This window comes from Stenella coeruleoalba (genome assembly GCF_951394435.1).
Source record: "Stenella coeruleoalba genome assembly, chromosome: 3".
Classification (NCBI taxonomy): domain Eukaryota; kingdom Metazoa; phylum Chordata; class Mammalia; order Artiodactyla; family Delphinidae; genus Stenella; species Stenella coeruleoalba.
Genome location: NC_137148.1, coordinates 59,353,999 through 59,381,796, shown reverse-complemented (window position 1 = coordinate 59,381,796; position 27,798 = coordinate 59,353,999). Strand labels below are relative to the sequence as shown.

The window sequence follows — 27,798 nt, the reverse complement described above, 5'->3', positions numbered from 1 at the left end:
GGGAGTTTTCAGGTATGAAACAGTTCTGGAGATTGGTTACACAACAATTTGAATATACTTAACAGTACTGAACTGTGCACTTAGAAGTAGTTGAGATGGTAAATTTTATGCTATGTGTATTTAACTACAATTTTTTTTATTTTAATGGGAAGGTAATCATAACACATTACTTGGCTCAGTTGTGGACATGTACATACATATTCATAATAGTGTAGCACTCATTATTTATTTAGACAAAAATCGTGTTATAACTACATTTGCTAATAAGATAGAGGAAGCTTAGTATGGAGGAGGGTATATTTCACCCTTCTATATTTCATCCTTCATCTACTCTGTTCTGTCTAATAAGGTAGGTATTTGGTCTCTGCAAGCTACATTCTCCATGCCATGTCAGATGAAAACAGCTGGTTTGGTCAATGGGTGGTACTGTCAGAAAACTGAATGGCAAGAGGAAAAGAAAAGACAGAGTACTTTGTTCTCCTTCTATGTCATAAGTACCATTTCCAACAGTGTCTGTGTTTCCCTCAGGGCTCCAGCTCCCACCAGACAAGCCCCCTCAATGGTTCCAGATTCTGCTTATTTACTCTAGCTACCGGCCTAAACAGCACCTCTTCCCTTCATCTCCCAGCCTCAGCTTCCTGATGTTGCAAATTTTGATTTGCTCACCAACTCCTGTTTGGCTTCTCAGCTTTTCCCGTACTAATTCCTGCATTAAAATTCCTCTATTGTGAGAATTTTGTTTCTGCCTAGCATGTAGCTGGAAAGGTATCATTTCCATCCCAAGTACAAAAAAAGATGAATTAATTGCTAATTCCCAATTTTCTTTAACCCATCAGAGAGCTGAGATCAAAGGCCAGTGAAGTAGATTGAAAGCCAAAGAAAGACAAGAGCCTGCAAGGAGGTGGAAGTATTGGCTTACTTGTGGCAGAGTATGGGAGACAGAGACACTGGACACCATAGAAGTGGGCAAGAAGAATTCAGCTAAAATTCTTAACAACTTGCTAAAAGCCAGTGTGGATTAGTGTGGTATCATAGAACACCCAGGAGCTTCAGACACAAGTGTTCATATTCACCTGCAGTTCTACAGAGAACGCCAAAAGGGGCTCAAGAGAAAGGTTAGGCAGGGTGAGAGACAGGAGAGGGCTTCCCTCAGTAGAGTGGGAAAGGCACAAAGCCCACCTGAACCCTATTTTTCTGTGGAAGTCACTGGGGAAAGGGCAACAAACCCCGCCACCCCCCATAGAAGGTTATAAGCAAAGGATGCACATTCTAAACTAGAAAACAACCTCTAAAAGCAAACAGGCTAATAAACAAACTTACTAGCTAAAAGGATAGCTAATAAGTCAATAGTGGAAACAAATGAAATATTATAAAATACTCAATTAACCCCCAGAAAGAGGGGAAAAGGGAACAAAGAACAGAGGAGATTAAAAAAATAGGTGACAAAATAGTAGTTTTAAATCCAGCCATATCAATAGTCACACTAAATATAAATAATTTGGATGTTCTAATTAAAAGGCAGAGATTATCAGTGAATTAAAAGAATTCTACAAAAATGTTCATAAACACTTCATAATATCAAAAAACTGAAAAATCCAAATGTCTACCAACAGGTGAACAGATATACAAGTTGATTTGTTCCTGCCCCAGTGCCATTGTGTTTTAATAACTAAAGTTTGTAATATGTTTTAATACCTTGCATGAGAAGTTTTTACTCCTTACTACTCTTTCAGATTTTGTGAACTCCTGCCTGTTTTTCTTCCAAATTAACTTTAAAATATTCTTTTCAACTCACTCTCCACTCCCACCCCAAACTTCCTATAAGTCTTAATTTAAGGGGAAAAAAAATCATACGAGATTGAATCTACCTACCCAAGGTAGATTATTTTCACTTTTTCAGGTGCACCTCAAGAAGTGGAATTGCTCTTATTGGTTATCTGCTAACCTATGCCACAATCTCACTCCCAATATCCCACCTAGGATACTTTAATTTTTCTATTTACAGAGTTGTATTCCAGAGTTTGGGGCTATGGAAATGAAGAGATGTGCTGTCATCTTAACAGTTCATCATGTGCTCTGGGGCAGTTCTTCATAGACATGATCAGAATTAGAAAGCAGGATGTTTGTTACTTTATTGAATTCAGTTTAACTTAATTCAGTAATCATATATTGTGCACTCATTTGTGACAGAGAAGGTGCTAATATCTGTGAGAGTCACAAATGCACAAGCCATGGGCCCTGCTGTCAAGGATCTTCTGCAATATGATGGTATCAACCACATAAACCAAAAAGCTTCCTAGGCAAAAACGTCCTCAGGATGCAGAGAGGCTTTGTGGGCACAGAGGAGAGACTTCCTCTTTATGTAAGAAAAAAAGCAATATGATAAACTATAACGTTCTGTATACAAATATTGATTCAACTTCTTGTATCTTCTTTCTAACAAAAGGCCTACAAATTTGCTGAACTTGGTGCTTTGGTGACTGAGTCCAATTTACTTCATTGTTCTTGCAACTACAAGGTTTAGAACATCCTGAGCTTGTATTTTGTTTTACAATCATATTCCTCACATTACCTACTTAGGTGATAATTCTTTTTTAGCTAAGAACAGAACTTGCCGAAGAAATTAAAAAGAGAAATTAATGTAGGAATGAATGGTAGGGCAGCTCTCCATTCAACATTTTATTGTTAATTATAAATTTGCTGCATAATTTCAGTTCCTAAGGAAGCTTAAATTGTTCTAATTATGGGAGACAAGTGGTATGTATCAGAGGCAGCTGCTCCAGAGAGAGTTTTTGCTAACAGTCATTTCCACATTATACACACGCAAATGATTCAGCCTTGTTTCTTTCCACTTCAACCTTCATATGTGTGGGTTTGTCATTTCTTCACATACAATGTAAAGAAAAATCAGTTAATCTCCCAAGATTTATTATTATGCCTATTCACTTCATTTTCTCAAATCTATGAAGACCTGTGCAGGATAACCCAGCTAAGATCACTTTTTAAAATACAGGGATAGGACTGCCCTCATGGCACAGTAGTTAAGAATCTGCCTGCCAATGCAGGGGACACGGGCTCAAGCCCTAATCCAGGAAGATCCCACATGTCATGGAGCAACTAAGCCTGTGTGCCATAACTCCTGAGCCTGCGCTCTAGAGCCCTCAAGCCACAATTACTGAGCCTGCGTGCCACAACTACTGAAGCCCACGTGCCTAGAGCCCATGCTCCGCAACAAAGAGAAGCCACCACGATGAGAAGCCCACGCACCGCAACAAAAAGCAGCCCCCACACATCGCAACTAGAGAAAGCCCAAGCACAGCAATGAAGACCCAACGCAGCCAAAAAGAAATAATAAATTAATTAAGTAATTTTAAAAATATATTTAAAATATACGGATAGAAGGGAAAAGAGAGGGAGGGAGAAAGGGGCTAAGGGAGAGAAGGAAGAGAAAAGATGGAAGAAAGGAAACAAAGGATAAAAAAGACGAATGGAAAGAAGTTTGAACAGAGGGCAGACTACTGGAAGAGTACAGAATGAAGAGAAAAATGCAATTTCTTGCATTGTTTCTGCATTATAATAACACATTCTGGCCCAAGAGTAAAGTGTTAGCTAAAATGTTATAGCTTGGAGTTAGATTCTCCAGGATCATTCCTGACTTCCTGTCCCCTACTAACTGCGAGGCCTTGGACAATTTATTTTCTAAGTCTTAGATTCCCCATCTATAAAATGGCATTAATAATAATACCTGCCACCTAAGTTTGACATCAGCGAGAGGAAAATAAGAACTATAATGTGATACCATCACACCCATCAGATAAGCAAATTGTTAATATCCGATAACAACGAGTGTCATTGAGGAGGTCAGGAAATAAAATTCTCATACAGTTGATGGGAATATAAAGTGGAAAGCAACTGAACAATAGAAAACGTTAGAAATGCACCATACTCTGACTCAGCTATTCCTCTCCTAGGATGTTCCCTAGAAAAGCTCTTGTACATGTCAACCAAGATACACACACAAGAATGTTTACCACTGTATTATTTATAATTGCCAAAAATAGAAAAATTCAAATGTCCCTTAACAGAAAAATGGGTAAATTGTAACATATTCATATAGTAGTGAAAAGGAATGAAGTAGAACCACATGTATCAATATAGATGACTCTCCTACACAAATTAAGTAATAAAAAAAGAGTCAAGTTTGGGGTTTTAGAATGTCAAGGCAGAATCACAATGGAACTAGAAGAGGGATGAACTTCACCCAGAGAGCCTGAACTTGAAGCTCAGTACAATAACTAACGTGTTCTCGATCGTACGCAAGGTATTTTTTACTATTAAGATAAGGCATTTAAAATTCTGCCTGAAAATCCATGTGTGATGTGGAGGGGAGGGAATTGAGCCTCAAAGTGGTAGAATGTAGTTTTGTTCTTTTTGTCTGCCCAGCATCCCATCCTTTTATTTGTTAACCATACTTTTCGTTCCTGTCAATCGTAATTCCCCTTAAAGCTCCACCCCTGACCAGTGGTTGGGCATAGAATCCAGTCTAGGTAAATCAGACACCCTCCCTCTCAAGGGAATTTAAACCTTGGGTGGAATTGCAAAAAGATGAAAAATGATACCAGTATCCCCAAAGAGCTCATGGCTCATCTGATCACAGAAGGATTACACTGGATCCTCTCCTTCATGAAAGGAGTAGCAATTTAAAATCACTATAATCGACACTTATTTCAGATCTGGATTTGCCATCCCTGCCTGCTACGCTTTGCCAGTGAAACCATCCATGGTCTTATTCACCATTATGGTGTCCCATAAAATGTTGCTTCTGGTCCAGGAACTCCATTTACAAGGGAGGAAAGGCAATGGAACTCACTATTTTATACAACATGTTGATGGTGGGTAATTTGGCATTATAGGATACAAACTGCAGAACACTGCTGTAGAGCTGTAGCAGAGCTAGATGGAGTTGGATTTGGAAAGGTAGTGGTAACTGAGGAGATTTGGCCTACCTTTGGGAAGGCACAAGTATGCTTTCAGGTGTCTGAAGAAATAGTTGCATTATGTAAGGAGGGAGTTTTTTCCTTTCTTTCCTTCTTCTTATCAGAAGTGAACATGGGAAGTAAAGTGTGCTTTAATGTGGGGCAGCCAATAGCATGGATTGTAGTCAAGTCCTTTTGGCTGCCGAACATTATCCCCTTCCTAATGGGTCTTGGTGGGAGGCACACCACCTAGAGCATTTGACCCAGGGGAAAGGAATCAGACACAGAAACTAAAAGTGTGGATGTGAAGCTAGGGATACAAGAAATGGGGCAGTGGTGAAATTTAGGTGGTAGCAATGGCAACAACATGCTCTAAAATCTAAGGCCAGCAAAAATTGGAAAGAGTCACTACTTATATTAATTCTGTCATGGACCATACTGTGATGTCCTCAAATTATCTTGTCTAGGATTGATATATGTTACTTCCAAGCTAGGCATAACTACATCCGGTTTAAAAAAAAAAAAAAAAAAAAAGCACCTGATTGAAGAATCCTAATGGCACAACATGAGACCCATTCTCCCTGTAAGTTCTGTCATGCTTTTTATACTGCATTTGACTATGAGGAAGCCTGAGGTGTAATACCTGAAGCTGGGCCCAGAGGTTGAGCTGTGCCCGACTCTCACTGTCCTCCCCGCTACAGCTTAGCAACTCTGATGCCCACTCAGTTCTGCACCAAATAACCAGTTATGCAGCCTCTCTGTAGCTCCCTATTTTTATCATGCACATAATCTACTGCATGGAGCGTTCTTAGGGGAGCTGTCACAGCCATTCTCCACGACAGCTTTAGTACTACGGCTTCTCTGGAAGAGTCAATGAGGAGACAATAAGGGCGCAAGGATGGAATCAAAGGCTCACCATTTATCTCAGGAAATACACTGTCTCCTCACCTCAGCCCATTCCCCATTTTCGAATTTGGCCGCAGCTAAGGGTCAGGGTGTGAGGTGCCTGCTGTGTACATTACTATGTAATAAAGGTAAAATTTTCACATTTTGACTCAGCGACTTTGACGCTATGCTTCCAGACAGCTGCATCAGAATGGTATCAACAAAATGTCTCCCGCGTCAAAAGAGCTGAACCAAAACCATAGGTCAGGATGGCTGCTTCACTTCCCTATCTGTATGGCTGCATGAACGCTGTGAGCAGCATTTCTGTCAGAAGCAGCTCCTTGAATCTGCCTTGAATTATCCTCGGGGAGGGTGGTGTCAGGGACCTCCTCCTTCCCTCACTGGCTTGGCACCCGAAGGAGGAGACAACACCTGCTGTCTAGTGACCCACAAAGGGATGTTGCTGTGGTTGCCTATTGACAGCAGAGGTGTGGAAGAGTGGGGACTGAGGGCCCCCACCTGTAACTCCTCACTCCCACATCAGGGAAAAAAACCTCACTAAGGGCCTGGGATAGGGACAGGGCGGGTGTTGGGAGGGTGCCTGAGTGTTTGCTTCTTTCCTAGTTCTCCCCCTCTCTCTTTCCTAATTCTCCCACAGCCCCTGTCCTTTAACCCTTTCTTCCTCTGCTAGCCCTGCTCCAGTCACTGCTCAGCTTCTCCCCTGAGTTCTACCATGACGTCCCACGAAAATAGTCATCTCAGTCTCCATCGTTTCCCTCCAAGTCTTGCAGATTCCGTAACCCCAAGTGTTTCGTGCCAGAGGGTGTCTACTGTGCCCACTGCTCAGCAGAGGGGAAGGGTGGGTGCTGCTGGCTCTGGGCTGCGGGAGGGTAGAGGGAGAAATGGAGGGGCTCCTCTACTCTGGGGTCTATGTAGCGCATTCTCTCTTAAAGGTTCTAAACGTTAAACACACTTTGTCACCATAAGGATTAATTTTCACCCTCCAACTCACACGATAAATTCATAGCATAAATTTGATGTTATTTTACACTAAAAAATATCACAGCCTTATTATGATGAGAATATTCGCTCCTTCTTGCGCTGGGTTACATGACAAAGCATCCTACGTTACCTGAAGATAAATGTTGCCATGCCCAAATTGTCTCTATTACTTAATTTCCCTCCTCACTATGGGAGGTAAGGGATGAGTTTTATTTGCCCCACATGTTATGGCAGTCTGACTGGCCATGACTTTTTGTTGAGCCATTATAAGTATCAGATTTGGTAAAATGGTGAAAGGTGCTACTGGACAACTCCCATTTGAACTGAACGTTCACAATTTTAGAATGGGCTATCACTTAAGAAATTGCCTGAATGGGCTGCTGTCTCACCTCCAGTATGTTCACATTTGCCGGTGAGGAGCTGGTGTTCTCTGCCATTTTATGTGACATCCTAAGAGTCCTATTTTTCTATCACCAAATAGATCTCTATACCTTGAACTCAACATTTCCAGGGTTAGAATCTTCCTGCCCACGGGATGACTGTCTGCCCTGAATTCCAGATCAGGGAACTATGGCTGGCAGTTGCTGACAATACAGTCATCATATTTTTCACAAAGGACCAATTTATGAACAATAGCATTGTCTTGGTTGAGAGACGCTGTAGTCAAGACATATAGGAAAGACCAGAAAGGCTGGGGTTTTTAGAGTGGATTCAGTGCATCATTTTCGTGACAGAGGGTTATTACTGTAAGTGTTGTCATGCTGCTCACAAAGCTCCCCTAAAACCTGGCTACTGTAGGGGAACAAAATTTGCCATCCCAAAATGTGTCTCTTTGCATGAGCATCAATTTAGGCTGATTATTTTTAACAAACAGAAGACTCAGGAAGTTTTTCTCATTACCTCCCTCCTAACTGAGAATTTAGATGAGGGGCCTGTTTCGAGAGCAGAGCTAACAGTTATGCTCCCCCTTCTTTAAGCAAAGTACTTACATAAATTATTTGGAATTCTTCTGCATGGAAGATAATTATTCAATTCCAGTATACAGGTACAGTAGTATTAGAATTGTTAACCTGCACCCTCATGAGACACAACTTCATCAACTAGAGTAAGCACTCATATACGGTTCCTTTTGCCCTTAGTCTTACCATCTCCTCTCATTTCCAGAGTGACTTAGGTCTGCACATCTCCCTTTACCCACTTGGGTGAGATTGTTTAAAACATTTGTAATACATTTAGGTTCTCTTGTCCCAGTCTGCATTCCATGCTGAAATCCCCTAAGCTCCTGAATGATTTTCTCCTAATACTCATACATTAAACACTCAACACTAGCAGTCAACCTGTCAAGAAATCTTTCTTAATAAAACTGGGATGTCAGCTTCTCCTTTCTGCAGACAGGTCTAATTAACTTATGACTACGCTTTTCAGATTTACTCTAAACAGCTTTCTAGAATAGTGGCTATGAGGGTGCAGATAGTGGGCCCTGGGAAAATTTGGCCAACAAAATGAACACATTTGTTGACCTCTAGGAGTGTACCACTTGCAGTGAACCAGTTCCAAATGTACAAAGCATGCTCTCTCCCATTGCAAATTTCCATCTCATAGCTCATTGCAAAAGACACTTATGTCTAAACTACTTATGAACAAAAGAATTGCAAGAAAATGTAAGGACAGATAAGAGATTCAATTAAGCCAGCTCTGCTACCCTTGAATTCACTCAGACATGAAAACTTTCCCTTCTCAGTTAGCCCATGTGCTAAAGGCCTAGCTCATAAATTGGGTCATCTCTACTAATGAACCAAACCTACTTTTGCCAAGTTCAACTCCACCAAGAGGAGGACCATGGCTAAGGGCAACCAAAGATCCAACGGACTTGTTCACTGGACTCCTAGGGATCTAGGAGAAGTAATGAAGTAATGAATGTCCATTACCTTGAACACCAATGGGGATAGTGAGACAGCTGAATGAGGAGATGCACTGCTGAGCTTGAGACCATCCAGAGGCATAGGCAGAACACTGGGTACCTTAGGTGGAAACAAAATTGGAATCAGATGTGACCCAAAGTTGAGAGGAAGGGTGCTGAATACAGAGTGACACAATAAGATTTGGTAGCCACTATGCAAAAACCAACCAACAGAGAGAATAAATGTTAAAGAACTTGTTTGCAACTTTAAAATAAACATAGCTAGAAATCTTTTCATTTCTATGACACCTCTTCCTCTGATGAGGTCAGAACAATTAACACACTTAATGAGTTCTCACAGTTTGAGTTTCCTCATAATTGAGAAGTTTTTCCAGGGATGCTACTCATGATTCACATAAGAGGTTTTGAAGGAATATTTTTTAAAAGGAAAGAAACATTTATAAATCTAATCAGGTCATTTCTCCTCTGTCTGGTGGGAGAAATACGGTCAGTCTGGAGTTGTCATGAGTGTTCTCAGGCTCAGCATGCCCTTATGACTGGGGTTGAAAACCTCTTGAGCAATGTCCTTCATTTGTCAGTAGCCATTGAGAGCTCTGTACTGAGAGGCATTCAGAGACCCAGTCCCAGTTTAGTGGGGAAGGATAGTATGATAGATTTATGTCTCACAAGAACAGAGAAGCACAAAATTTATTTGACAGCAAGTCTGTCCTGAGAGGGTCTGCTAAAGAAGAGTGTAATGCCGGAACTGACAACCTCTCCATGTTGCCATATTGCCAAGGAGAGCAGACTAGATGGTAATGGCACATTACCTTTACCTGGCTCACAGAAACTGGACCAGGACCAACACTGACGTATAGAAGAGGCACGGAATGATGGGTGTCCAGCTCACCTAGGGGCAGGGTGGAGTTTTCAGGCCCCTCCGTCTCATTCCTTCTTAGGAAGTTGGAAATCTTTTTAGTGAAGCTGTTAAGCCATGAAAATTATCCTTATTAAGAAGAAAGTTTGCTTGTGTTTTGGGTGCTCCTGTTGTGATGAAGGATTTGAGGAAGCTGCTGGCTCCAACAGCTGACTGCTGCCTGTTCAGGATATGACCAGTGGATTCACTTCCTGTGGCTGTAACAAATCACCACAAATCGGCACTCAAAGCAACACACATTCATTTCCTTAGAGCTTACAGTTCTGGAGGTCAGAAGTCTGGAATCAATTTCACTGGCCTTATATCAAGATGTCGCAGGGCTGCTCTCCCTCTAGAGGATCTAAGGAAGGACCCGTGTCCTTGCCTTTTCTAGCCTCAAGAGCTGCATTCCTTGCATTCCTTGGCTCATGGCCCCTTCCTTCATCTTCAAAACCAGCAGAGTAGTGTCTTGCTTCAGTCTTCACGTTGCCTTCTTCTGGACTCAAATCTCTCCCTGCCTCCCTCTTATAAGAATACTTGTGATTACATTTAGGGCCACCGGACAATCCAGGATAATCTCCGCCATCTAAACATCCTTAACTGAATCACATCTGCAAAATCCTTTTTGCCCTATAAGGTTCCAGGGATTAAGCTCTACATATCTTTAGGGCCATTGTTCAGCCTACCACAGCCAGGAATTATGACTTCCCCAGCCTTCACCACACTAGCAAAATAAAGCTGGGCATGTAGGAAAAAGGAGAGGATAGGAAAGGAAAAAGGAAGGGCATCAGGGCAGGGGGACAGTCATCTGAGACTGAGTCTTTAGGGCCTAGAAAAAGCAAAGAATGTCACATATCCACCTCTGGGCTCCATATTCTTCTCTTTCTGTAATGTAGTGGACCCACTTGCTCTTGTGTATAGTATGCTGCCATTTGTATAAAAGGGAGAAAAAAGAAAGAGAAATATGAATGTGATTTTATATGGTTAGAATATCTCTGGAAGTACATATACAGAACTGGTAACAGGTTAACTCTGGAGAAGTTTCCTGGGGCCTGAAGTTCAAAGGTAGGAGAATGAATTTCCTCTGGATACTCTTTCTGAATATTTTGAATTTTCTACCATATGATTATTTTACCTCTTTAAAAAATAATGAAAATGAAAAAGTGGACAACTTGGAAAGGTCATTCTATCTCCAGAGGTTTTCATGAAGTCAGCAGAGGCAACTCAACTTCTCTTTCTGCCCAATCCTGCCTCATTCCATTTTCATTCATAGGTATTGACCCCAAGGGCACTTGCTAATAAACACACTGCATGCTAAACTTCTTCTCAGGGTATGTTCCCAGGGAAGGAATCTTACATCTGCTCTTTCAGCAAATTTGTAAAATTTGCAAAAGTAGAATATTTTAACTATAATTGATTACGATTAATGATTCTCCATCTCACCTTCTGCTCCTTCATGCTTTCCATCACATTGCGTGGTTGTTGGAGTAACTATGGCATTTGGGGATCCAGTTAAGTTCAGTTGGGAATACAACCAATGAGGTTTAAGTCCATTTTTATTGGCTAAATTACATTTATTAATTTTTCCTAATTATAATATCAATACCTATTCACAGCAGAATTTGGGGAACTACAGAAAATAAAGGTCCCCTATTATACCTCCACTGTTAACAGTTTTAACAGTTTTAACAAGCCATCTGAGCCTATTGTCCTTGGACTAAGTCCTTGGATCATTTCAAGTTCAGTCCTGTCAAGAAATTCTTACTCAGAAAATCAGAGACAATCTTTAAATATGCAGTTTTTGGATGAAAACACCACGATAACAAAAAGGTGAAGTGCTTCATCTAGAATCATTCAGCAGAATCAATACTAAATGATGACACTTCGGCCTCTTCCTTCTCATTGTTGTCCTTCTAGTCATCTTCAAAGACTTCTTCTATTCCACATGCAATTAAATACAAGCCAATTCCCAGTCAGGATCTCAATGATTCATTTGTTATACATGTTGATGGCACATCCACATTTTGACCATTTTTTTCCCAAGTCACAAATCAATATCTTCCTTTCCATAGTCAGAAGCTCCGTTGCTATTCTAAATCATGAATTGGAATACAAATTGATCAATTATTTAGCCTGTTAAATCCCTAAGAGCAAGAATAAGTCTAATGCAATTATTTTGTTATTGTGGAGCATGCTTTGGATGGTGAAAAAACTAACAGGTGTTTTTCTTCACTGTTAGTCAATTTGAATCTCACCCACAAGAGACTGAATCTCACCCACAAGAGATTGAATCTCACCCACAAGAGATTCACCCACAAGTAAAATCAGCTTTAGTTACTAGACAATGAATCAAAAACTAACAGGTGTTTTTCTTCACTGTTAGTCAATTTGAATCTCACCCACAAGAGATTTGAATCTCACCCACAAGAGATTCACCCACAAGTAAAATCAGCTTTAGTTACTAGACAATGAATCAATAACCATAGTGCTGTTACACTTCAGTGTGGGTTTTTTCCTTTATTGACCTAAAGAAGACACATGACAGAGGGGAAGAGTGCTTAATGAGCTTGAAAATGAAGCCATTCATTTGAACTGAAGAGATCAACACACTCTCCCTCACTTCATATTAACCCACTGTTCCTGTTATGGAGAAAGCTAGAGGTACCAGGAACATGGAGGGCCCAGTCACAAACATTCAGACTATGATACCTTTCAGGTCTTCAGCACTGCTGGATAAACACTAAGCAAATTTTTCTTCAGTGACTCCTCACTTTCTGGAGTCTTCACAGATAGATTTCAGTATGTTTCTGTCTTATTCCATCCTATTTTGTTGAGTATAATTCTGATCAGATTGTCAGGATTTGAATATTCCCAGAATTGGATTCAGACATGGGCTACCCATTATAGCAGACAGCTATAATGGGCATTAAAACAGATCTGGAGTAAAACAGAAATATAATGTCACTAACTCAGATTTCCAGAATCGATCCTTTACATCAGGGGTCCCCAACCTCTGGGACATGGATCAGTATCAGTATGTGGCCTGTTAGGAACCATGACACACAGCAGGAGGTGAGCAGTGGGCAAGCAAGCGCAGCTTCATCTGTATTTACAGCCGCTCCGCATCGCTTGCATTACTGCCTGAGCTCCGCCTCCTGTCAGATCAGTGGCAGCATTAGATTCTCATATGAGCATGAACGCTACTGTGAACTGCACATGCGTGGGATCTAGGTTGCATGCTCCTTATGAGAATCTAATGCCTGATGATCTGAGATGGAGCTGAGGCAGTGATGCTAGTGCAGGGGAGCGGCTGCAAATACAGATTATCATTAGCAGAGAGGTTTGACTGCACAGAGACCATAATAAATCAATTGCTTAAAGACTCATATCAAAACCCTATCAGTGAGAGGGCAGAGTCAAGATGGTGTACTAGGAGGATGCGGAATTCACATCTCCTCACAACTAGGGCACCTACCAGGCACCGGTGGGGGACCACGGACACCTAAGGGGATGGGAGAAACCCCCAGCAACTGGGTAGGACATGGGGCATGGTGGGAGTGAAGGGGGAGGAGAAGTGGAGCCGGGATGGGACTGGTGTCCCTGAGGGCCGGCTTGGGGAGGGGAAGGGATCCCATGCCCAAAGGGGGAAAATTGAGGGACCACTGGGAGGGCAAAAGATAAGAAGGGAGCATGGCCAGGTTTTCCCTGTCCAGTTGGACCCCCAGGAACCTGCTGAGATCCCGGGCCTGATCCTCTGCCCACCTAGGTCCCCTCCAGCTGCTTCGGTCCTGAGGGAGTGGGAGGGAGGGAAGGGGGAGCAAAAGTAAAGGCCGGACCTCTGGGACCAGGACCCTTGAGGGGTGGCTGGGGAGGAGAGGAGTTCCTACACCCAGCGGGACCCACCCACGCTTAGGGGTTCAGCAGAGACAGGGGAGACCCTGGGGGAGATGGTGGGGAAGGGGCGCGAAGGAACGGAAGGGAACGGAACCAGTGCTTTCCCTGTCCACTTAGGGAACGGGAAGACTGTTGGGCTCCCAGGTCTGATCCTCTGCCCTCCCAGCCACCCTTCTGCCACACAGAACCCAAGTCCCACCCCTACACGCCCCGTCCAGGGCCCTACCTCTATATTCGGAGACCTCCTCCAAGGAGCTGGGCCTAAACCCCACCCACACACCCCCACCCAGGGCCCTATCTCCAAACTCCAGAACTCTACACTCCAGATGCCCTCCTTTAGACGCGCTGCCTCGCCCCTCTGCGTAGGTCCTAAGCAGAGGCCCTGTCCCATGCTGGAACGTCACCCTGCCTAGGCCCAGCCACCAGGGCCTTTTCCGGCTACATGGGTCCTGAGCCTAGACCCTGCCCCATGCTTAAACGTCACCCCATCCACCCACCTAGGTCCCGCCCCACCCTAAACCCCACCCCTGCCTAAACACAGCCGAAATAGCCAAGGCGTTTCTTTTTTTTTTCTTTTTTCCTCTTTTAGATTAGGGTTCTGTTTTACCTTGTTGATTCATTGTTGATTCTTTTATATTTTTATTTTTCCTAATAATCTTATATTTTTCTAATTTTATTTTACTCTTTATACTTTCTTATTGTTCTCTCCTTTTGGTTTGTTCCCCCTACCTTTTTTTTTTTCTTTTTTCTGTTGTGGTTTAATTTTACCTTGTTGCGGTTGTTTCAATTATAGTTTTATTTTTCCTAACATATTTTTTATCCTTCTAATTTTATTTTGTTTTATATTCTTTGATATTGTATTGCTCCTTTTCTTCTTCCTTTCTTTTTTTTATTTTAACCATGCCATGAAGCTTGCAGGACCTTGGTTCCCAGGCCGGAGGTCAGGCCTGAGCTCCTGTGGTGGGAGCTCCAAGTCCAAACCGCTGGACTAACAGAGAACCTCAGACCCCAGGGACTATCAATCGGAGTGAGGCCTCCCAGAGCTCCTCATCTCAGCACCGAGAACCAGCTCTATCCAACTGCCTACAAACTCCAGTGCTGGACATCTCAGGCCAAACAACCAGTAAGACAGGAATACAGCACCACCCATCAAAAAAAAAAAAAAAAGAAAAGAAAGGGCAAAAAAATATGTTACAGACGAAGGAGCAAGGTGAAAACCTACAAGATCAAATAAATGAAGAAGAAGTAGTAAACCTACCTGAAAAAGAATTCAGAGGAATAATAGTAAAGATGATCCAAAATCTCAGAAACAGAATGGAGAAGATACAATAAACATTTAACAAGGATCTAGAAGAATTATAAAGCAAACAAACAATGATGAACAATACAATAACTGAAATTAAAAATACTCTAGAAGGAATTGACAGCAGAATAACTGAGGCAGAAGAATGGATAAGTGAGCTGGAAGATAGAATGGTGGAAATAACTGCCAGGGAGCAGAATACAGAAAAAAGAATGAAAAGAACTGAGGACAGTCTCAGAGACCCCTGGGACAACAATAAATGCACCAACATTTGAATGATAGGGGTCCCAGAAGAAGAAGAGAAAAAGAAAGGGTCTGAGAAAAAATTGGAAGAGATTATAGTCAAAAACTTCCCTAACATGGGAAAGGAAATAGTCAATCAACTCCAGTAAGCACAGAAAGTACCATACAGGATAAATCCAAACAGAAACACGCTGAGACACATATTAATCAAATGGTCAAAAATTAAATACAAAGAAAAAATATTAAAAGCAGCAAGGGAAAAGCGACAAATAACATACAAGGGAATCCCCATCAGGTTAACAGCTGATTTTTCAGAAGAAACTCTGAAAGCCAGAAGGGAGTTGCAGAACATATTTAAAGTGATGAAAGGGAAAAACCTACAGCCAAGAATACTCCACCCAGCAAGGATCTCATTCAGATTCAACGGAGAAATTAAAACTTTTAGAGAGAAGCAAAAGTTAAGAAAATTCAGCACCACCAAACCAGCTTTACAAGAAATGCTAAAGGAACTTCCCTAGGCAGGAAACACAAGAGAAGGAAAACACTTACAGTAAGAAACCCAAAGCAATTGAGAAAATGATGATAGGAACATACATATTGATAATTACCTTAAATGGAAATGGATTAAGTGCTCCAACCAAAAGACATAGACTGGCTGAATGGATACAAAACAAGACCCAACATATGCTGTCTACAAGAGACCCACTTCCAACCTAGGGACACATACAGACTGAAAGTGAGGGAATGTTAAAAGATATTCCATGCAAATGGAAATCAAAAGAAAGCTGGAGTAGCAATTCTCATATCAGACAAAATAGACTTTAAAATAAAGACTATTACAAGAGCCAAAGAAGGACACTACATAATGATCAAGGGATCAATCCAAGAAGAAGATATAACAGTTGTAAATATTTATGCACCCAACATAGGAGCACCTCAATACATAAGGCAAATGCTAACAGCCATAAAAGGGGAAATCGACAGTAACACAATCATAGTACGGGACTTTTAACACCCCACTTTCACCAATGGATATATCATCCAAAATGAAAATAAATAAGGAAACACAAACTTTAAATGACACATTAAACAAGATGGACTTAATTGCTATTTATAGGACATTCCAACCAAAAACAACAGAATACACTTTCTTCTCAAGTGCTCATGGAACATTCTCCAGGATAGACCATATCTTGGGTCACAAATCAAGCCTTGGTAAATTTAAGAAAGTTTAAATTGTATCAAGTATCTTTTCCGACCACAACGCTATGACACTAGATATCAATTACAGGAAAAAACACTGTAAAAAATACAAACACATGGAGGCTAAACAATACACTACTAAATAACAAAGAGATCACTGAAGAAATCAAAGAGGGAAATAAAAAATACCTAGAGACAAATGACAATGAAAACATGACAACCCAAAACCTATGGGATGTAGCAAAAGCAGTTCTAAGAGGGAAGTTTATAGCAATACAATCCTACCTCAAGAAACAAGAAAAATCTCAAATAAACAACCTAACCTTACACCTAAAGCAATTAGAGAAAGAAGAATGAAAAAAAACACCAAAATTAGCAGAAGGAAAGAAATCATAGAGATGAGATCAGAAATAAATGAAACAAATGAAGGAAACGAGAGCAAAGATCAATAAAACTAAAAGCTGGTTCTTTGAGAAGATAAACAAACTTGATAAACCATTAGCCAGACTCATCAAGAAAAAAAGGGAGAAGACTCAAATCAACAGAATTAGAAATGAAAATGGAGAAGTAACAACTGACACTGCAGAAATACAAAGGTTCATGAGAGATTACCACAAGAGACTATATGCCAATAAAATGGACAACCTGGAAGGAATGGACAAATTCTTAGAAAAGCACAACCTTCTGAGACTAAACCAGGAAGAAATAGAAAATATAAACACCAGTCACAAGCACTGAAATTGAAACTGTGATTAAAAATCTTCCAACAGGGCTTCCCTCGTGGCGCAGTGGTTGAGAGTCCGCCTGCCGATGCAGGGGACACGGGTTCGTGCCCCGGTCCGGGAAGATCCCGCCTGTCGCAGAGTGGCTGGGTCCATGAGCCATGGCCGCTGAGACTGTATACAGCTATCACCACAATCTAATTTCAGAACATTTTGCTCACCTGAAAACCAGACCTCATGCCCATTAGCAGTCACTCCAACCTCCTGCACCAACCACTGGTTAACTTGCTCTCTCTATAGACTTTCCTAGTCCAGACTAGGATATGGAATCATATAACATGTGGTCTTTAGTGTCTAGCTTATTTAATTTAGCATAATATTTTTGAAGTATTCTTCAAAACATGATTAACTTATGTTAATATCTCATTCCTCCTAATAGCCAAATAATATTCTATTGTATGGATATACCACATTTTGTTTATCCATTCATTAGTTGATGGATATTTTGGATTGAGTTGTTTCCACCTTAAGACTAATATGGGGACTTCCCTGCTGGCACAGTGGTTAAGAATCTGCCTGCCAATGCAGGGGACACAGGTTCAAGCTCTGGTCTGGGAATCTCCCACATGCCACGAAGCAACTAAGCCTGTGCGCCACAACTACTGAGCCTGCGCTCTAGAGCCCGTGAGCCACAACTACTGAGCCTGCGTGCCACAACTACTGAAGCCTGCGTGCCTAGAGCCCATGCTCCGCAACAAGAGAAGCCACCGCAGTGAGAAGCCCGTGCACCACAACAAAGAGTAGCCTCTGCTCGATGCAACCAGAGAAAAGCCCGCACATAGCAACAAAGACCCAATGCAGCCAAAAATAAATAAATTTATAAAAAAAGACTAATATGGACAATGGGAATGTAAAATGATATAGTCGCTTTGGAAAATAGCTTGGCAGTTTCTTATAATGTTAAACATACACTTACCATACAACCCAACAATCGTATTCCTAGGATTTATCCTAGAAAACTTAAAACTTTTGTTCACACAAAAATCTGTACATGAATGTTTATAGTAGCTTTATTTGTAATATTCAAAACCTGGAAACAAGCCAAATGTTCTACATGGAATGAATGGATAAACAAACTGTGGTATATCCATACAATGGAATATTGCTCAGCAAAGGAATGAACTTCTGATACATTCAAAATCTGGATGGATCTCAAGGACACTATGCTAAGTGAAAAATGTCAACTTAAAGGTCTCATATACTATTATTTCATTTATATAACATTTTCAAATTATAGTGATGGAGAACAGAGGAGTAGCTGTTAAGGAGTTGAGGAAGGGGACTATGAAGGGGGCTATGAAGGGGAAAAATGAGGGAGCTTCTTTGTGGTGATGGAACATTCCCGTATCCCTATTGTGGTAATGGTTCCTCAAATCTATACATGCAACTAAATATCATAGAAATATACACCAAAAAAGAAAAAAGTGCATATGAAATTGGTGAAATTCAAATTTGGTCTGTACCTGAGTTAATGGTATTGTACCAACATCAATTTCCTGATTATGACAATATATTATGCTTATGTAAGATATTATAATTTGAGAAAGCTGAATAAAGGGTATGCAGGATCTGTACCACTATTTTTGCAACTTCTTGTAAATCTTAAACTATTTCAAAATAAGGGAACTATCTTTATAAATTTAAGCCTAGTCTCTACTATACTTTGGGGAACTTAGGAGAAAGGACTGTCCTATTCGTGGAATGAAGTAAACAAGAAGTTGAAAATTCAGTACAGGTTGGCTAACCCAACTACCATTTTACTGAGGCTACTAAAAATAAATACATATAAATTTCTCAGGTGTTGTGGCAACTATATACAGCCATTTGACAGAGTTTGGGCCAAAACTACATAAGCAGAAGTTTGCTGGTACCAACTCTTTCCCTTTTGCCTTCTTCCTACCTGGACTGTGGACATGATATGGAGGTGCAAAACTGCCAATTTGCAATCATGAGGATAAAAACCACAGGCTAAGCATGGTGACACAAAAGGAATCTGGACTTATTTTGTGACAAAAAGAGATCTGTATCCACTTAAGTCACTACAGTTTAGTCAAAGCTGAATGCCATCTCTACAAGGAGAAAAATATACCTTTTCTTTTAAAGCAGTGGGGCTCACCAGCACCAGCGGAGGGAGAGCTATGCTGTGCAAAGCATGAGGGCCATCAGCCAGAGAGGCACCACTGTGCAGGTGTAACAGGGAGAATGAAAGACAAGAAGGTGAGGAAGTACTTGCCACATAAGAGGCAGCACTGCAGGACCTCTCTGACATATCTGAGTACACTTTGGGAAGGATAAATAAAGCCAGTGGGTCTTGGGCCATCGTAATTTGGGTAACATTTGGGCAACATAGTTTCCTTGCTGGCCCCCAGGATCACCACCGTGGGAAGGGGAGGATGAGACCAAGTAGAAAGCACTCACTACACACCAAGCTAAGTCCATCTCAATAGCTCATTCCTTCCTTAGATACCTAAGGAAAAAAGGTCCTTTCTCCTAGGGGTTCTGCCATTAAGACCAGCCTGCAATCCAAGCTCCAGTAAACATCCCTAGTCCCCCTGACTCACCATCAGCACCCTCTGAATTATTTTCCCTCTTGCCTTGAGGTGAGAGAGGCTGCTATGTTAGAAATAACTCAGTTTCTTCTCATCTCTTTCTACCAGCTTTGAAAACTTTCAGGACATTATTTCAGAATTTCTCTACATGGGTTTTATTTTTTTATTTGCCACTTTTAAAGTGTGGTTTCTTCATGCTTTTATAAACATTTCTGTATTTCCTTACAGTCATGCTTTGGACTCTCAAGTTCTGGAGCAACATCTCCTATGGCTGTCCTATCTATCATATCGGCCAAGAGTCAGCAAATTCCTGCCCTCCTGCCCTCCTACTGTGGCAAAGAGTTTTACTAATCATATTCCTATACGATTCTAAAATCTAAAAGAAAAAAACTCTAAAACTTCAGATTATGTAATTAACTACTGTATAAGTCCAGCCTTTTGTGGAAATGAAAAAGGATAAAATCGTAAGAGTCCTGAAGAAATTATTTAGATGTTGACAAGTCGTTCCCCAAGTTTTGTTCTTCCCTCCTGTTCTCTTCTAAGGATGATGATCTTACGAATACAGATCAGCTTGATGACAGCACCTACATTCTATTCACTTGAATAACCAGGGTCTTGTTTATGTGTCAGGCTGCTCTTCACTAAGCTGGAGATACTAGTTCAAAGAAAAGTACGATTTTATTTAATAAAATTATAGCAAATTAATTCATTTTACAGCTATAAATGATGCCGTCCAAAACTGTGGTAAATTACTTCGAGGGTATCTGGAAATGTCTTTAAATGCAAGGGTGTAATTTATCAAAATCTTGCAGAAATGATGTGCATTACCAAGTTCATTGGTTTAAAAAAAGTTACGTTATTTAAATGCTCTAGCCAAATAAATTTTCCTTCTTACCAAAATGAAAAAAGAGTTTTACTGGTTCACTGCCAAACTCATTGTTCACTCATTGTCTATGGCTGCTTTCGCACTAAAATGGCAGAGTTGAGTACTTGCAACAGATCCCCAATGACCCCACAAAACCTAAAATATGTACTGTTGGCCCTTTACAGAAAAAGTCTGTCAGTCCATGACATAGGGTATCAAATATTCTGAATCAATATAAAACATCAGCATATCCAAACTCCAATTTGTGTTGTTCATACACTAGCCAGCTGGGGAAAACTCTTAATCTTGGTGATTGGTTTTTGCCACGTTTTCTGTAAAAGAACATTTATTCTTTTACTCCTTCCCCTCAATTGCTACATAATATCGTGAATTATGCACCTGATAATAAAATATAGTTTATTATTTGCAGTATATGATATGGCTTTCACACATAAAGCATAAGATAAATGTGAAATAGCATTTGTGGACTTGCTAGAGTATTTTTTCTCAATTGCTACTGTTAATATTGGTTTATTTTTAGAGGTGCTTTTTGTTTTGACAGGAGGAATCCTCCCAAATTATTTATATAAAATATATTATCACCCTTTTGTTGGTTTGGTGAACTAGATGACAGCTCAACTTGAGGCATTAAAAATTTGTGGCTCTGGCAAAAAAAAAAAATTGCCTTTCAGAATAGATATCATGTGATACTGAATAAGAAAACTGTAAGAGAATATACTTGTGTGTCAGTCAAGTGCTCACTGAAATGAGATTTTTTTTTTAATAAGCAAACAACAGAGGAAAATAAAGAGAATGCAAATCCATTTTCAATCAACTCAAAATAAAGTTGTAGAATTTAGGAAGCCTGAAAACAGTGCCCCCAGATTTAATTGCTTCCTCACAGGAAGACCACACTAATGGTATGAGTAGAAGTTGGAACAATTACTAGAAAGCAATTTCGCAGTATATATATTTAGTCTTGAAAATATTCATACCTTTAAACTCAATTAGTTTCCTGAGGAAATAACCTGAAATATGGATGGAATACGTGCACAATGATGTTAATTGCAGCATTACTCATCCGAAAAATAGGAATAATATAAATTAATTATATGTCCACTATATCTCAGGCATTGTGCTAGATGCTGGTGATTGAATACAACAGGGTTTGGTGAGGGAGTAACAGTTCATCTGAGACCCAAAAGATCTAGAACTTAACTGCCCTAGAGTGTTAGAGAGAAAATGTGTGTCTTTGTGAGTATGGGAGGGGAAGGAGGGAGAGATGGGAGAGGCTGGGGGCTGGTGATAGTTCTAATGATGGGGGCAGGAGAGTGTCTTGTAAGAATATTCCGGTCACAAGGACCAGGAATATTTGGAATAAATACCAAACTACAGCATTAAAGTACAGTTTTCTAAAATGATAGACAACTCTATATTGGTCTAATCCTTCTTTAAAATGCTTGATTTTTATTGCACCAACAACTGGTAAAAATGTAGTATATAGGTATATGTCCTACCCTAGATATACCCCCAGGAAGAGGGATGGGCTGTTGTATTTTATAAAACTGTTTAACTGGAAGCCCAAAGTATTTTCTGAACTGAATCTACACCCAGAGTTATTTTATGAGCTAAAATTCAGAAGCAGAGTGTCTGTTATTTTCAGAGTGAGTAGCAATGCAAGAATCAGGACAAAATATGCCTCATTTTCAAAACGATAGTTGCTCACATTAAAAACTAACCATCAGTAATGTTAATCCTGACTCTATTTTTTTTTAATAGATTTGATGGATTGGGAATATCTGGGAATAAAAAAAATCTTTTTCTAGATACTTTACTTAATTATATCTTCCCTACTTCCAAGGCTTGCTACTTCTCTTCAGTACTGATAGGTCTGATTAGTGTATCTGGAAATTCAGCAAGTTTTTTTTTTGGCCACACCACACAGGTTGTGGGATCTTAGTTCCCTGACCAAGGATTGAACCTGAGCCCTCGGCAGTGAGAGTGCAGAGTCCTAATCACTGGACCACCAGGGAATTCCCTCAGCAAGTTGTTATAATTATTTCATTATATAAGATGTTATACAGCCACTGTGGAAAACAGTATGGAGGTTCCTTAAAAAACTAAAAATAGAATTACCATATGAACCAACAATCCCACTATTGGGCATATACCCAGAGAAAACCATAATTCAAAAAGACACATGAACCCCAATGTTCACAGCAGCACTATTTACAATAGCCAGGACATGGAAGCAACCTAAATGTCCATCACCAGATGAATGGATAAAGAAGATGTGGTACACGTATACAATGGAATATCACTCAGCCATAAAAAGGAACGAAATTGGGTCATTTGTAGAGACGTGAATGGACCTAGAGAGTGTCATACAGAGAGTAAGCCAGAAAGAGAAAAACAAATACCATATATTAATGCATATATGTGGAATCTAGAAAAATGGTATAGATGACCTTATTTGCCAAGCAGAAATAGAGACACAGAGGTAGAGAACAAATGTATGGATACCAAGGGGAAAGTTGTGGGGTGGGAGGAACTGGGAGATTGGGATTGACACACATACACTATTGATACTATGTATAAAATAGACAACTGATGGGAACATACTGTATAGCACAGGGAACTCTACTTAATGCACTGTAGTGTCCTAAATGAAGGGGATATATGTACATGTATGGCTGATTCATTTTGCTGTGCAGTAGAAGCTAACACAATATTGTAAAGCAACTATACTCCAATAAAAATTAATTTAAAAAAAAGATTTTAACATAAGGGGAGGCAAAGTGAAAAGTATATGCGAACTCTCAGGCTTCCCTGGTGGTGCAGTGTTTAAGAATCCGCCTCCCAACGCAGGGGTCATGGGTTCGATCCCTGGTCCGGGAAGATCCCACATGCTGCGGAGCAACTAAGCCCCTGCACCACAACTACTGAGCATGTGCTCTAGAGCCGTGAGCCACAACTACTGAGCCCACGTGCCACAACTACTGAAGCCCGTGCACCTAGAGCCTGTGCTCCACAACGAGAGGCCACCACAATGAGAAGCCCACACACCGCAATGAAGAGTAGCCCCCGCTCACCGCAACTAGAGAAAGCCCGCGCACAGCAAAGACCCAACGCAGTCAAAGATAAATAAATAAAAAATAAATAAATTTTTTTAAAAAACTATTTTAAAAAGTATATGCGAACTCTCTGTACTATTTTGCAACTCATCTGTAAGTCTAAAATTAACTCAAAATAAGTTTTTTCTAAAAAAACAACAATGGCACGGACCCCAGCGTTTGAAGCGCCCAGGCCACTGTTGGATACCAGGGCTCTATTTTTAGCTCAACTTTCCTGAAAAGGCACCCTGCTTCCCCTTTTCTAGAATACCCCGGCATCCTCTCCAACAGCTTTGGCTTCTCCTCTCCTCCAAAAGTTTCTGTGAAGACTCTCTCTAGGAAAGTGAAGTTCATTTCTATTTTAACATCATTTATACATTCATTTTCTTTTTCAACCTATCTTATGGTCAAAGCATTGGGCAGCCAGTTGCTAACCAGTGCTATTTAACATTTAAATGCTGATGTGTATCCTTGATAAATTTCCCTTATTTTTCCCATTTCCTTTGCCCCATTCTCATTTCTATCAAGTTGGCAATCTCCAACTCCTGTGCATTAAATAGAATAACAGACACATGCCACAAATATCACTGGGTAAAATGTGAAAAAGAAAGAAAAGTTTAGTGTTCCCCAATGATCGCTCACACCAAAAGACAATAGGTACTATAATTCTTATTGGGAGCAGTCATATGCTTCAGCTCACATACTTGCATATAAATTGGTCCCTACTAAAATGTATGGTGATGTGAATTGAAGAGTGTGAATGTACACTGATATTATACTGAACAAGAGGAAAACAAGATATTTCTGGTCCTATCATTGCAAAAATGTCTTAGAACAGGAAAGTGGCACACACTGCTCAGTGTCTACTGATATCTAATCTCCTTCCTTACCAACAGTATACTGGTTTTTAATGGGGTGATAATGTGCCCAGCTGATAAACTACATTTCCTAGCCTTCTTGAAACCGGAGTATATATACGACAGAGTTCTGGCCAATGAAATGAAAGCACAGGTCACTGGGTGGAGCTCCCAGAATGATCTGTAAAGGGAGACCAGTCAGCTAACATCTTTTGCCCTTTCTCTTACTTCCACCTGGGATTCAGAGGTGATATTGTAGTAGAGGCAGTCATCTTACAACCAGAGGCATCAAAAAGGAACTTTAAAAGCTGCATGACCTGCAGCTATGAAGGCATGGAGGAAGCATTTGACCAGATGACCTAAACATAGACATACAAGATTGTTGTCGTTTCTTAGGACAGGGCCGAAAGGAAGCTCATCACGCGAGATGAACTGTGCCAAAGCACAGCAGTAGAGGGCTGCCGCTCGCTCAGGCAAAACAGCGCCGTCTGTCTTGCTGTGGTAACTTTTATTAAAGCATTATCTAGGTTTCACTTTAAGACTTGTTTTCTTAACATTTCAGAAGTGCCAAAGCAGCAACCTATGTTTTTATTAATTATACAAGCAATAATTGGCTTTCGTGAGCACCTGCCGTGCTTCGTCCTTGAGCACAAGAACAGCACAAAGTTCCCACCATTATTTTGATTACACTGAACTAGCACAAGGACATCTCCTTGCGTTCCCACCACTCTGTTTATACTGAGGACATCACATGGATCAGTGCCCAAAGCACCCAATGCTTCTTTTGCAGGCCACCGGTTTGCCGGGGGGGCGCTCGAAGCATTCAGAACTGTTCACAACTGTGGCTTATTCGCATGCCCCCGGTTTGCCGGGGGGGCTCAAAGCAATCAGGACTGTTTGCAGTTCTGGCTTATTCGCCGGCCCCCAGTTTGCTGGGGGTGGGGCTCATGGGTCACGTCTCCTTTCCATGTCCTCAGTTATCCCACTACACAAGATATTTGGGGAAATCTGAAAAAGAAGATACTAATTGAAATCTAGCACCTCCACAATTAAAACATCATAATTTGCCACTAACTTATAAAATATGATCATCCCAGATCAATAAACATCAGTTAATAGAACAGATTAGAATACAGACCTAAACATAAGTATATATAAAAATTTAGTTTAGGATAAAAGGCGGCATTTCAACTCTGTGAGGCAGAAATGTTGGGGAAACAGGCTAGCCATTTGGAAAAAAAATAAAGCTGGATTCCTAACCCACTTCTTTCACCCAAATAAATTTCAGATAGATCAAAAATTATAATAACTGCAAATGGCACAAGGATTGTTTTGGAGGTGATGGAAATATTCTAAAATCAGATTATGGTGATGATTGTATAACTCTGAATTTACTAAAAGTTATTGAATTGTACACTTAAAATGGGTGAACTTGGTGGTATGAAGGCAACACAAATTTCAAAAGGTATGTGTGGATAAAGACACTAAACAAAATCAAAAGAAAAAGGCAAACTGAAAAAAATGTGGAATGTGTATGACATAGCACTAATTTCTTTTGTATAATCAATAACAACAAAACTAACTCAGTAAAACAACTCAATACAAATATAATTCCTGTATCCACCCTGTCTCTACACATGATAAATTATTATCAAGATATTATCACCAGTTCATACCAAGTATTCCCAATCTGATAGCCCTCAAAATCTCCTAATGTGGCATCGAACAAAAAAAGCAAAATTACTATTTTAAGTTCAATTACATGTCGTTTTTAGTCATCTCTGCAGTCAGTTTACAGCTGGGAAGAATGTGACTGAGTTTTGGACTATCACATGTACCATGTGAAGGCAAAATGTACTTGACAAGTGGATCACAGAAAAAGAGGAAGTCTTATGACTGAAAAAACACAGAAAGGTTGACTGGTTGGATGCTTGTCCAAACATATACTGGAGCTGTTTTGTGGATTCCTGTTTTGTCTCTAATCTATCCTTGAGGGCCCATTTCAGTTGTAACTGGTTGTATCACCACAGTTCTCCAGCACAAAGCTTGTATAAGATGATTGTGACTGTGCAGAGACAGCATGTGCTTCCTTCCTCTGGGATTTTCATTTTCTATAGGATATCCTCTCAACTTCATGGACGGTGGCATAGCATCATTAAGTATTTCCAGAACTACCAACTGAGGCCTTCCCACATATAAATCAATCACTTAATAGCATCTGAAATGCACTATTTCCATTGCCAAGAAATGGATTCCAAAATCGTTTCCAAATTATTTATAAGAAACCCTTGTTTGTTTCAGTAAGTCTTGTTTTTGTCACTGTCCACTGGCAGCCACTCACACTGCACCAGCTTTGTTCAGCTGGCAGCCGTAAGTGTTGCAAAGGCAAGAAACATAAAGGAAACTTATTTTTAAATAGTGTGTAACTATTCAGCTGCACTTCCAAATAGTATGTTCAGTATGCTTCTGGGTAAAGCATAATAAATACACTATTCTCCTTATGTTTCCAGATATGCTCCAAGAGGAAAGCTTTCCAAATACTTTAGAACCTCAGGTCCATTACACGTCAGCATCACTCAGGAGCTTGCAAGAAAAGCTAGAAATCTCAGGCCCCATCCCTGCCCTTCTCATCCAGAATCTGCATTTTAACAAGATCCCAGGTGATTCATATGTACATTAAAGTTTCAGAAGCACTGCCTTAAAGTATCACATTCCTTTCCTGCCTGACAATTTCTGCTTCAGAGGCAAAATTCTCATCTAACAGTCTTTGGGTTAGATGAGATCTAGGCTTGTTGCCTTGGAATTAATTCTCACATGTAAAAGGTCACCAGGAAAAAATCACATGTGAAATTATTTTGAATAGCCTATCAAATGTGCATTCTCCTCCATTGAGCTAGACTAAGAAATCTCAATGACGAAATGAGTTTATTTTGCAGAAACAATCCAGATTTTTAGAGGTTTTCTTAAAGTTCCAATCCTACCTACTTTACTGTAACCATCACTGCTCTGAGTAATTATGGACAACATCACCATTATTAGACACAGTTGTTTCTGACCATAGAACCATAATTTCTTAGCTGAGTTTAAGGAACCTACAGACAGTTACCTTATCAGAACCATCACCACTCATGCTTTATCACCTTCAGGTAAACAGTCAAGCTAAGCTATAAGAATGGTGCAGGTGTCTGAGGAAGATGCTCAGGAGAAGATTGTTGGAGTAGATTCCCCAATAAAGGTTGCCAGCTTTCTCTGCACTGAAATGTCATTCCATGTACAATAAGTGTTGTTTCTACCAAAATACTAAAAGGGC

General features: G+C 40.3%; 1 protein-coding gene across 2 annotated transcripts in view; it reads right to left on the bottom strand.

Moving 5' to 3' along the window:
• SV2C (synaptic vesicle glycoprotein 2C) overlaps positions 1–27,798 on the bottom strand; it is a 481,273-nt gene that overhangs the window by 440,066 nt on the left and 13,409 nt on the right. The window contains exons 1-2 of one of the 2 annotated variants that reach the window (XM_079916963.1): positions 9,674–10,030; positions 8,792–8,884 (exon numbers count right to left, since the gene is read on the bottom strand). The gene's annotated coding sequence lies outside the window, so the exon portion shown is untranslated. Of the gene's footprint in view, positions 1–8,791; positions 8,885–9,673; positions 10,031–27,798 lie in introns of those variants that run through there. The other variant, XM_079916961.1, reaches the window with a different exon arrangement.